Source organism: Columba livia, chromosome 13, assembly GCF_036013475.1.
Source record: "Columba livia isolate bColLiv1 breed racing homer chromosome 13, bColLiv1.pat.W.v2, whole genome shotgun sequence".
Taxonomy (NCBI): Eukaryota; Metazoa; Chordata; class Aves; order Columbiformes; family Columbidae; genus Columba; species Columba livia.
Window position 1 is genome coordinate 8,605,475 of NC_088614.1, and position 12,010 is coordinate 8,617,484.

General features: G+C 40.3%; 1 long non-coding RNA gene across 1 annotated transcript; it reads right to left on the reverse strand.

The window, feature by feature from the left end:
• Window positions 1–237: 237 nt before the first annotated feature.
• On the reverse strand, window positions 238–10,968 carry LOC110360411 (uncharacterized). Its single transcript, XR_010465935.1, has 5 exons — window positions 10,868–10,968; window positions 10,396–10,536; window positions 9,147–9,244; window positions 4,419–4,469; window positions 238–912 (listed from the first exon to the last, which is right to left on the reverse strand). It is a non-coding gene; the product is annotated as an uncharacterized LOC110360411 (long non-coding RNA).
• Window positions 10,969–12,010: the final 1,042 nt, after the last annotated feature.

Below are 12,010 nucleotides of genomic sequence, written 5' to 3' on the forward strand. Positions count from 1 at the left end.
TGACACCGTGCCTTCAAAAAGCAAATCATTTTAATTCCATATGCTGTGAAACACCTGTAACCAAAGCCAGAGACACTGTCCATCCTCTCTCTACAATTACATCTACCCGCAGTTTTTCTGGAGGTACTCACATGGAATTATTTAATGAAGCTTTTTTACTTTTCCTTGAAACTATAACTCTGGCAGATACTGCCTTCTAGTGGGCATAGTCTCGCTAATAGAAGGAACGCTACTCAATTATTTGCTACCTTTAATGTACAAGTTCAGATGTTAGGACTTTAATGAGCCACATGCTGTTTGGAAATGTGATTAGCACACAAGACACTGAAGCTTTGTTTACAAATAAGAAAGGTAATGGGATACACAAATCCCGTCCTGAGCTTTCAGCCTTACTGTGTTTTGAAAAGACCTGATGCTCATTGAGAGATTTTTTTCTGACTCCAATATAGAGTTAATGAAATTAGGTCATTATGAAAATAAAGCATGAAAATAGAGACTTGACATTATATGAACACTTCAAGATAAGAATGGTTAAACAGGTATTGTCTTACTGAAAAATGCACATATATTAATAGAAAGTGTGTTCTTATGCTGTTTTGCTACAGACCTGATGTTTTTATTTATGAAGCTCTTATTGTTAGATATATCTGTAAAATCTTCAGTTTGAAAAGCTGTAGAATATATAACCCTTGGTCAAGAGCTTGAATCCTGTTCAAAATAGCAACTAGAGAAGTGATGGAATTAAGTATTTCTCAAGTCTCAGGTGACAAGTGTGCTGTGTGGCTTGGTAATCACCTTGAATCCCAAAGAGCATCTTCAGTGGGGATGTAGGGGAGAAGGGCTGGGTCGTGTCTGGGATCTCTGAAGCAACTCAAATTGCTGCCTTGATTTTCATTGAAAAGTGGTTCTGACCTGGAAGAAAAACAGTGTTAAATAAAGACCTGATATAAAAATCAGATGAAGAACCAAGCCACACAGCTTCCCATGACAAGTCTGCATGGAACACTTGTGACTTTTGTGCAAGCAGCCACACAGATACGGAAAATATAGCAAAATAACCCATCCTCTTATGGACAAAATGGGAAAAGCAGGCAAGGATCTACCTGGAAAGTGGAAGCAGAAGAGATGAAAAAAATTATGGCTTCACAGCAAATCAGTGGCTGAGCCAGGCCTTAGATTTAAATCTTTCTTAAACAACCTGCAAAAAACCCACTTGAGACAGACTAAGTAGCACTTGCCTGTCTCCCCAAGCGGGCAGGCAGATGTACTTGCAGAATAAGGGTCTGCTCCTTCACATCTGAATTCCCCTAAGAGTTTAGATCAGAAGAATACATGTGTCCCAAATTTGGGTGCAGCATAGCATTCTGTTAGCTGTAGGTGCCAAGTGGAGAAATGTTTGTCCAAATAACATCTCACAGGCACACAGGAATTATCATCAGAGCAGGTGAGGTGGATTCCTGACAAAGACCTATCTGATATTCTGACAGATGACATTTTCAGTCACTCTGGCTCAAACTAATTCACCTGCACGGCACCTCAGTTCTCACTCGTAACATTCCACCTCAGTCCAATTCCTCCTTCTCTAAGAATATGAATTTCCCAAGGGATTAAAGTTTCTGATTCCCACACAGCTCTAAGAAATATTTCCCTTATTTCTGTTGCAGACCTTTTTGGTTTTGAAGACCAGATCACTGTTTCTTCAAATCATACTGGGGAAGATTTTTTGCATTTTAACCTGCACCAGTGAAGGAAATCACTGAATTCAGCCGTTCTCAATCCATGGGCATAGAAATATCAGTTCCTTAGGAGCAACACAGGAAGGTTTCCAGAAGTTTTTGTTTGTTCATTTATTTTTACACGCACCTTGGGAAGTCAGGGGGCCAGGGATATCCAGGACAGAAATTGTGTAGTTTGGAAAAATTAAAGAAACTGAAAACAGAGAGGAAAAAGAGACACAGCCCAGTGCCAATAACGAAGGAGCATTTGTTAGCTTCCCAAGAGGCTGCTCAACAGCAGAACAGCAATTCAGTTAATTTTCCAACTGCCATAAAACAGAAGTTTCATATCATACCACAGGTGCCCAATTCAGTCAGACTGAAAGAGGCTGAACCTCAGCCAAATCCTCTCTTCAAAACATCTTCACGCTAAAACTTATTCTTCAGAACTAGAAGGCAATAAAAATCAAAGAGCACTGCAATGGTTAAATATCTAAGGCCCAAAGGTGCAAATGTTGTTGATCTTTGCAAACAGATTGATTCTGCAAGGATTTTGTTCACTCATGAAGTACCAGAAAGAAGATACTTCAGGATAATTACCAGAACCTTTAGGAAAAATTATGTGAATTTCCTCCTGGCTCTACAGAGTGGTAGATTTTTCATGCAAATGACTAGTTATCAAAGATAAAGCAACCTGAGTGCTTGCTTACCCAAACCCATGCTGAGAACACAAGTACAGGACCTCAGTCATGTTACATTTTTTTAAAAAATGCCTGGTTCCAACAGCCGAAAGAGTGATTGTTAATGAATATTAACGTGACATAAGGGGGGGACCAAACCAAAAGCTTACACTTTTTTTCAGTGAATCCGGTGCTCCTGCTTTTGACACATGAAACAGTATAAATCAGACCAAAACTTCTTAAAAAAATTAATGGGACTGGGAATGTTAAAATTAATGACAAGTGCAATCGCCATTTATTAGAAGGGACATCACTGGGATCTCCAACAAGTCAGGCAAAAAATTTAATCAGGTTCTTATCAGAGGGTTACAAATAGATGTGTCATTTTAATAAATTTGACGAGTGTACCATGCAACTGAGAATCGGGTGCATCTTAAGAGACAATTAATGGTAGATTCTGGAATAGGATTCACTGCTCTGGAAATTCTTTCCAAGTCCTTTTTCCAAATTATGAGAGTTATCCTGTCATATGAGAGGGTGCAGCATTGTGCTCTTCTTCATGAGAAGCCCCAATTCTTGTCTTGTAACTGAATACTTTGATAAAAAATATATTCAGAACCAGTACAGAATCTATAAAGCAAGAGCTCTTCAACTCTCAATTCTGTGAGTGTTGCAGGTGGCAGTGGAGGAGATTATTTGATAATCTGGTTTAAAATGTTCTTAATTTGATTTTTATATCAGGTCTTTATTTAACATTGTTTTTCTTCCAGGTCAGAACCACTTTTCAATGAAAAACAAGGCAGCAATTTGAGTTGCTTCAGAGATCCCAGACATGACCCAGCCCTTCTCCCCTACATCCCCACTGAAGGTGCTCTTTGGGATTCAAGGTGATTACCAAGTTAGATTATTAGTGGCACTCATTAGCAAGAAACGCAATAAATTTAAGGCCTGTCACTTGCACAATAAAGCCCTTAAATTCCATTTTGAGCACTTCTAAAACAACAGGCAACAGTAAACAATATTTAGCAGAATGGCACCATCTGCCATTTATTTTTTCGTATCATATTTATAGTCTTTTAAGTAAGAATTTGGTTATAAATACTGACAATTGGCATTATAAAGTATGATTTTCTGCTCTCTTAGTGAATAAAAAAGAAAAAAGAAAGTGCAGATTTAAGTCTCAGTTTTTCACACATTATTGAGCTTGTGAGACGTGACTCCAGATTAACCCAGATCTGCCTCATGTTCACAGGAGGGGATATGGACACCACTGAAGCAAATTCAACATGGTTCGTAATTGGTTCTGCAGTTATTTGGGCCACCTGGAGTAGTGATAATGACCAGGTGAGCAGCTGAAGGAACGGAGCAAGACACACCAGTCAACTTTGCATCTTTATTTGGAGACCCTTTATGTCCCAGTGCTGTTCCTGCTAAGGCTCAGGCTATCACAAGTGTCCTGTTCTTCCAAACATTGCAAAATTCATAGGAGCCCTGTGTTCTTTTAGTGATACAAGACAACAAACAGAATGGAAATTTCTAATGTCTTCACGCATTTGTAGTCTCATTTATCTGGAGTGTTTTATGCAATCCTGCTCCGCCCCATCAAAAGCACTGAACAAAATCACTGTTTCACACATCACACAAAATTAAAAAACAATTTATTGAACCTGAGGCCTATTTAAAAATCAGGAGGCTTTTCATGCTGTAACTTTGTTTTAAAACATCTTTGAAACTACACCATAGACTGGAATTAAACAATTAAAATGCATAATCACATTTAAAAAGCAGCACCAAAAATGTAAGTCATTTTGTCACAGAGGCTGCTCCAGCACGGTTTGATTATTTAACGTTATGCTCTAAAACCAATTTATACCCTATACCCTTGATCTCTATTTCAATTTCAGGATGTTAATGCATGCACCATTGCTGTATTAGCTGATAGGGCAGAACAAATACTTCAGGAAAAGTCATGATTAGAATAAGAAATCTCTCCCAGCCATGTTTAATGCCCAAACGTACTCACCTCGCTGGCTTTTCCTGCAGATTTTCCCCACTAGAACCACATGTTTTATACCTGGAAGGAACAATTATTTAACATCAGTAACAGGCAAGCCTAGAACTCTACAGGAAGCATATAGGCATAGTCACTCCTGCCATGAATGCTAAAACTATCAGGCATCAACCAAAACAGTCACCACACACCATGCTACAGAAATCTTGGGATCCCGATAGCCGAGTCTGAAGGTGCCAGAGGCTTATTTGCTTGTTTTTCTGACTTTGTTCCACTGCACCACCAGCAAGGAGAAGGTATTAGGGGGTTTGAATCACTAAAGCACATCGCCTGTTTTGAAGCCTCTAACACGGCCCTGAGTTCCATTCATTCACTACTAAAGGAAATAATATGTCAGACAGATGAGGAGACAGAATCAGTGTTGCACCATAAATGATTTTGTATTCTCAGCATTGGCAAAGAAATTAGTGAAATTTGAGGGGAAGGTTATGTATAGGAATTTAGCCGGCAGGCAACATTAACACAGGGACTACCATCCCCTGTATTAACACTTTATTAATTGCATGCTTACAGCTGGTAGAGTGATTCATTACCTTTTCTCGTTCAAGACATATTGTGTATAAATATAGTCCACTATTGGAATGTACAGTCCCAAGCATCTCAGACTAACAGTTTGACCAGCAGAAGGATACAACAAATACTTATGCTCTTTGCAGAAGGCACATGGGGACAACTGTTCACATCGTCCCCAAATTCCTCCAAGACAGGAGGGATATTGCAGACGATTTCTTGAAAGGCTCTGGGAAATGGAGGCAGCATAGAATACGTGTATTCACATCTCAAAACCCACTTGGCACAGACATAAGTCTTTGCCCCTTCAAATGACCGTGTAGATATGATTCAGGGCCAGCTGACATCTCAGGTGGCAGAAGGACTTGCACTGGAACTGGGATTTACAAGGCTGGGCCTGCCTTGGAACAGGCAGAGCCATAGGGTCATAGTGGCACAGCAAAGGCTGTAGCAACCTTTTCTGTGTCTGCATCAGGGTTGTCTCAAAAACCCTGCTAAGTAAGCTTGATTCCTATAAAAAGGAGCAGATAATTTGAAGGAGAGAGCTCTGCCTAGAATTAAGCGAACAGTTATTTTCACTGCACACTCCAAATTCATTGTTAAAACTCTGCCTGGTGTTTGTGTGATGAGTCTTCATTCTGAGGACAGAAAGCTTTCATTTTTGGTATCAGTTAGTCTTTTTCTTGCCATTCTACAGCTTGTCTCAGAAAATGATGGAAGTCTCTCCCTACAGCAGCCTCTTTAAAAACACAGAAACAAGCGGCTCGTTCTTGATAGCAACACCCATATATTTTCCAAGGAAGGTTTACTAAGCAAAGGCACTGTGATACTTTGCAAAAGTTCTGCAGTTTTTCTTGTACAAGATAGGAAGCAATGGTGAAAGTAAAGAGTTGTCCTTCAAGTGCCCTTGCCTAAACAAAATGAGCAGCTTGAGTGCCTATCATTAGCAGGCAGAACACCTCTGCGGGAGGCACACGGCTAGAAACCCAGAGAATTCTGCATGATTACTGCGAAGTAACTCAACAAAATCAAGCAGAAAGTTTTCCCGGGGGAATTTATCTCTGAAAAACTGTTTACACTAAGGTTAGCATGTATTAGCTGGGGCTGAGTAGAAAAAAATTGTTATTTGGAGATAAACAGGGAATTTCGGCTCTCAGAGGGAGGAAGGGTCGAGGGCGCATGCCCTGACTGCAGGGACAGCGATGATATATGTGTCACCTCAGGGTACCACAAACAGTATCTCCAGCTCCAAGGCGAAGGGTGAACACCATCTCAGCACAGCATAAACATACAATTATTGGAAATTTTCTTTAAAGATGGAAAACGCTACGTGCCACACAACACAAGCCTACTTGAAAACTGTTTTGGTTAAATGGGAAATTGGAACTGCTACCTACAGTTACGCCACATCAAGGTTTTTCTAGCTCTGTTTTCTATGATTCTGCCTTTAGAATCATAGAAAAAGCTAGCAAGTACCTTGAGAAGTCACCCAGCTCTCAGTCTGCACCAAAGCATAACTATGCTATGAAAGCTGATAGATTTAGTTTAACTGTTCTTACAGATGCTCGGTGATAAAAATTTCAGTGGAATTTTGTGATTCTGGAGCACTCCTGCTTGACCGTCCACTTAGCCCAGCCTCAAGGATGATGCTCAGCCTGTAATTCTTTGGGCTTTAGATGACATATGGCAAGATGGAAGCCCAGAAACAGTGAGAACAGGTCAAGCAGGTCAACTTTTTTATCATAAACAAGACCCTTGTACTTCTGTAGGAAGAGATCCTACGGTTTAAGCTTTATCACAAACTAAATACACATAGTATAATTCCTCTGAATTATCGCACAAATGTCACTAGAATTTTTATTTAACTAAGGAATTTGGATCCATGACTAAAAATCCTCTAATCTTCACCCAAATATCTATTGCTATTTAAATGTCAGTCCATCTTGTTACAATGACTGTTTGTTAAGTCCTAGTCTTATGGTAATGTAAACCGATTAGATTCCCACTGTTCTCTAGTGCATGGAACTGAATTGTCAACTAGTGGCAAAAATCCGGAAATCTTGCTAACAGAGAAAATACTTCTATAGGTTCAGTAGCAGAAACATGTGTTTTGTTTTCTGAGCAGATGTCTTTGGATTGGTGCTACATTTCTATTATAGAAGCTTATTACAGCTGAAATTTTGCTTCAGTGTGAAATTAGTCCAGGTTTTTGAGAGTTCAGGTAAATTGGCTTGCATAGAAAAATACATAAATCACCTACTTCAGCCATTGCTTTGATTTTATCACTTTTCATGTATAGTTGTTGGAACTGATTAGCTTCTGAAGAGATCACATCACTGAGCAGACACATAGGCCAGACCCAACCTAGCCCCTGAATTTTGGTAAGATTCAGAGCCAAACTTCATTGTCTCCACAGCCTTTAGCAAGTTCAACAACCTACAAGTCTGCAGTTGTTACACTGGAGTCAGAGCATTGTCATGACAGTGAGAATAATCCCTTGATTTTTCCTGTTCCAAAGAGCAGGAACAGATTTATTGCCTGAAGGGAAGGAGTGAAGCAGCACTAAAGTATTTATGACTGTCAAACCTGGAGCCTGTGGGATAGCAAACCTCCCAAGTGACATGAAAAGAACAAATCTCATCCTTTTTGCCCTTAGATACTGAGTGTGTATAGCCTTCAAAAACTCACAGGACAGTACTATTTAATTCATTAGCTATAGAAAACCTCCATGTTTGTTTGAGGTAAGAATCAATCTTCATTTACCGTAGGATTCTGACCCACCAAGTAGATCCCCTATTCCCCTCCTCCCTCAAAACAACTGTGTCCTGCAGGTTTGTCAGTATAATTGGCAAGCTCTCAAGTAAGTGGCACATACAATAATCGTTCACAAACAGCTAAGAGTTCAAGAGCTATACAACCACAAAAGAGTCTAAAAGCTGATGGAAATATATGTGATTTGGATACAGATTACGCATTTTCTATGAAACCTGTCAAATAACCTTCAAATTGACACAAAACCCATACAGGAAAGTAGTTGGAATAATGTGATTTCAAAATTGCTTGTGTGAGTGATCTGTAAGACTGATACTAAGTTGTTGTCTATTATTTACTGTTAGTGTATTCAGCTCCAGACAGAACATACAGGAGGAGTCAGACCAAACTGAAGGACCGAGAGCGCTGTCTTAAATAAATGATCAGTGGTGAGCACTGGGATAAAAATCGATAAATGTACAAGAGGCTTTCAGATTTTTGAGGAATGCATGAAACCACATTGTCGGCCTGACTCAGTAGATGGCAGTCTCCCCTCTGTAATGAAGCCGTGTTTCAGCATGGGGTTAAGGGAAGAATCTGTCCTGGATGAGAAGAAATACAGCTGAGATCCTTACTCCTTGTAGTCATTAGATGCTCACATACCGTGGCGACAAGTGCCACTGATAGGCCTGAACAGATGGCAGGATCCAGGGGGCTTTTCAACTCCAGGCTTAATAGCCCCATGACCCAGTTCTAGACTGGGTATTGACAATCTGCCTCCCAAAATTCCGGTGAAGTTGAAAGTGGGCATAATGGCATCATCCATTTCCTATCCTGAACTCCTCGGTCTTTTCAGTGCCACTTACCAGCCTGGTAGTGAATTGTATTCCAGTCCATGCTGGATGATTTCTGGGTGGGTAAGTATAACACTTGTTAATCCACTGGAGATTAAGAGACCTCTCAGACAGTAAAGATATTTTGCTTAGGCTTAGGGAAGACACTTTACAAATTACATAATTAAGCAAATGAAGGCACAGTCCTTCAGTTTTTCACAGCCACTCTCCTTCATGGTGTGTATCCCTCTCTTCAGCTCTCTCTTTGTTAAGGGAAGTCATTCTGCGACCTCAGATTAAAAGAGACGGACCCATTTCAATACCAGCAACTTTGTGAACATGACCTCTTGTTGCACTACAGGGTTGGACCCCAACCACATTCCCCACAGTGTTAAAACTGGACAGAATGGTGTCCTTTACATCATGTCTTACATCTCTGCTGGTGGCAGTTTTCACATCCAGTACCCAAGCTGCATATCAACAACGAATAAAACCACATGGACACACATGTACAGCATTTTAGGGATATAATGGGCTGAAAAAATTCAGCACAAGCATTACAACCATCAGAAGGTATTTTACTTACTGTAAACTTGGTAACGGAAAAATGAAATAGGTCAGAAACCTCACAATAAGGTTGTGTTGGTGACCAAATAGGAAGCAGTGTTTCTGGCCCACTTTCTCCTACAAAAATAGATAAGGAAGGTTTCAAATGTCTTTTTAAGCAAAGTGAGAATCTGTAGAATCTTTGTGTTCCTTTACAAAATCACATTCTCTTTCATTATACCTGCACAAATCAGAAACAACTCGCTTCAATGAGGCAGAATCAGAATGGTGTGAGGAAATAAATCTCCGTGTTCCCAAGGGCTGGCACCATGCGCGAGGCGAGATGGATGGGTGCATCCCTGATGTCCTCCTCCTCCCCTTAGCTCAGGTGACACTTTGGAATATTAAAGGCCCATGACTCTAGGGCTGGTGAGGCAGGGAATCCACACATGAAAGCCACAGATCACACTGTTATCTCACTTTTGTATAAGAATAACAACTCTCTGTTTTATATTCACTTGAATTTCAAAGTTCATCGTCACAAACACAGGATAAGCACAATTCCTGATTAAAGCAAAGGTCAAATTTATGTAGGACTTTTATGCCTGCACTGTTCCACTCTCGTCAGAGAATATGCGGTTAAGAAAGATGATGTTCCACCCATCATGGTGCTCCCATCCCTCTGGCAAAAAGAGGGAAAAACAGCAGATTCAGCATCCTTCTGCTGAGAATTCATCCCTGTCCCTCCGTGTTTTGGTGTTTCAGACCAAAAAAAAAGAAGAAAAAAAAAAAAAAGAAAAAGCAAGCCTCCACTTTACTTTTGAATATTGATTTTTCAAAATGAACTCATTCTGCCATGATTCTTCTCATGACACTTTCCATGTTTTTTCCACATCAGCAGCTTTCTAATAGCAGCAGAGAAGGAAAGAAGAACTCCATAAAACAGTATTAAACAAGGAGGCTCGTTGGTAATTAAAATGGGAATGGTGATAAAGGAACACTAGGTAAAGCCTGCTGAAATGCCTCTTTGGGATATTTCAAACAAGTTTTTTGAAATAACATCTCTGTCTTTCTAGAGCTAATTATACATTTGCTGCACACTAAGCAGAAGGCTAAATTAATTGGAAGAACAAAGGTAATTTGTTGCGGGTTGGAATAAGGCCATGGATGCTTATTTCCCTTGTGGGAGAAGAACTGCTGACCTATCCCAGGTTTGTCATCGACAGAACATGGGATGCAGGAGCAGAACGTGCATCCATCCCACCCAGCCCATGGTGTACCAGTCCTACCCTTCCAGCCTCCTCTTCATCCCTGGCTGTGCCAGCCACTGTGACTCCTGCCTGGGTAGCAGCAGGTGGAAAGTCCCTCTGCCTCTCCTTCAGCCTCCCTCCATTCTTGCACCATCTGGCAGTAGATTGCTTCGGTAAGAGCTGCCAAATTGAACACGTCAATATTAATCACCCAAGTCACAATGGAGTGTTTGTGAGGCCCACACTCACGTTCTGCCTGTCAAACAGATCATCTCCTCTGTGCTGGTTCTTCATAAACAGCTGGAGATTTTTAAACATCTTATTAAAATAGAATAGATCATCAGCAGCTGGAGCATTTCAGAAATGAATGGGATTTCTGCCAGTAAATATGGTACTTGCCAAAAACCAGGTGGGACCTATAACTGCAGAGCTCTACAAGACGGCTGCCCTGCCTGTTGTATGTATTGATTTGGACAGGCGATACCATGTGGGACAGATATTGAATACCTACCTATTTTTACGAGGTTGTCAAAAGTTGCAAGTATAAAACACGCATTCTCAGCCTCAGCATGTCTGCCTCAATAAGAAGCAATTCAGTAGTTGTTCTTTTCTGATGGGGGGAAAAAAAGGTATGATAAAAAAAATCTGCTGAACATTTGCAGAAAATCAATTTCTTTATGGTACAAGAGAGTCTATATTGCCAAACCTGGAAGCCATTCAAAAATGTACATTTCAGTTTGAGGTGTTAGTGCTTTTATGGCAAAACATACACATGCAGTTGGTGTCTTTAAACTCAATTTTATTCCCCTGTGAGAGGGATTTAATTGGCTTCAAATAAGAAATCATTGCTTTACATAGTACAGTCTTTCACTTAATACCCGAGAATCCATGTCATGTATTTAAATTACAAGTAAAATACTTACTAATGAGCTAATGTTTTGCAAACACCCACAGAAATATTTGAACTTAACCACTTTCCTTTTAAATAGGACATGGTGTAGAGCGGGAAGTAGCTTTCTTGGGTAAGCACAGTGTTGGTGAGAGAACAGAGCTGTTAAACAGAATCGTGGCCCTTCATTTTACTCCCAGCATTTCCCTCTAATTCACTGTGTAACTTCGGGAAAGACACTTAACCTCTATGCGCTTCAGTTCACCCATCTGTAAAATAGTAGATAAGTCACCTAATTCACAGGGATGTTATGGAGATTAATTAACTAACGTCTGGAAAATGTCTCAAGATCCTTCTGTGAAAGGCATTATAAGGGCAAAGGATAGTAGTACAACCACATGCAAAAGGTTTTATCGCTTGGCACAAGACAGTTTGGTTTTATCCTTTTTCCCTCTGCAACATCACTGAGTATTTTTACAGGGACCGTTGACTAATAGCAGACTCACGCAGCTTTGCAGAGAACCATTAGCTTAAGTCAAAGGACATGTTGTTCCAGCCTAAGTAAAACTGTACTTAGTCAGCTCCTGATACTGCTTCAAGATCCCTAGTGAGATCAGAGCCCTGGCAGGCCAGGTGCTGTACACACGGTCCTTGAACATAAAAGAAAACTGCACCTATGTAATAGAAGAGATGTTTTTAAGCAAATTTAATTGGACCGACAAATGTCTTTAGCAGGGTGTGTTTTCACAGCCAGCCCCAGGTACA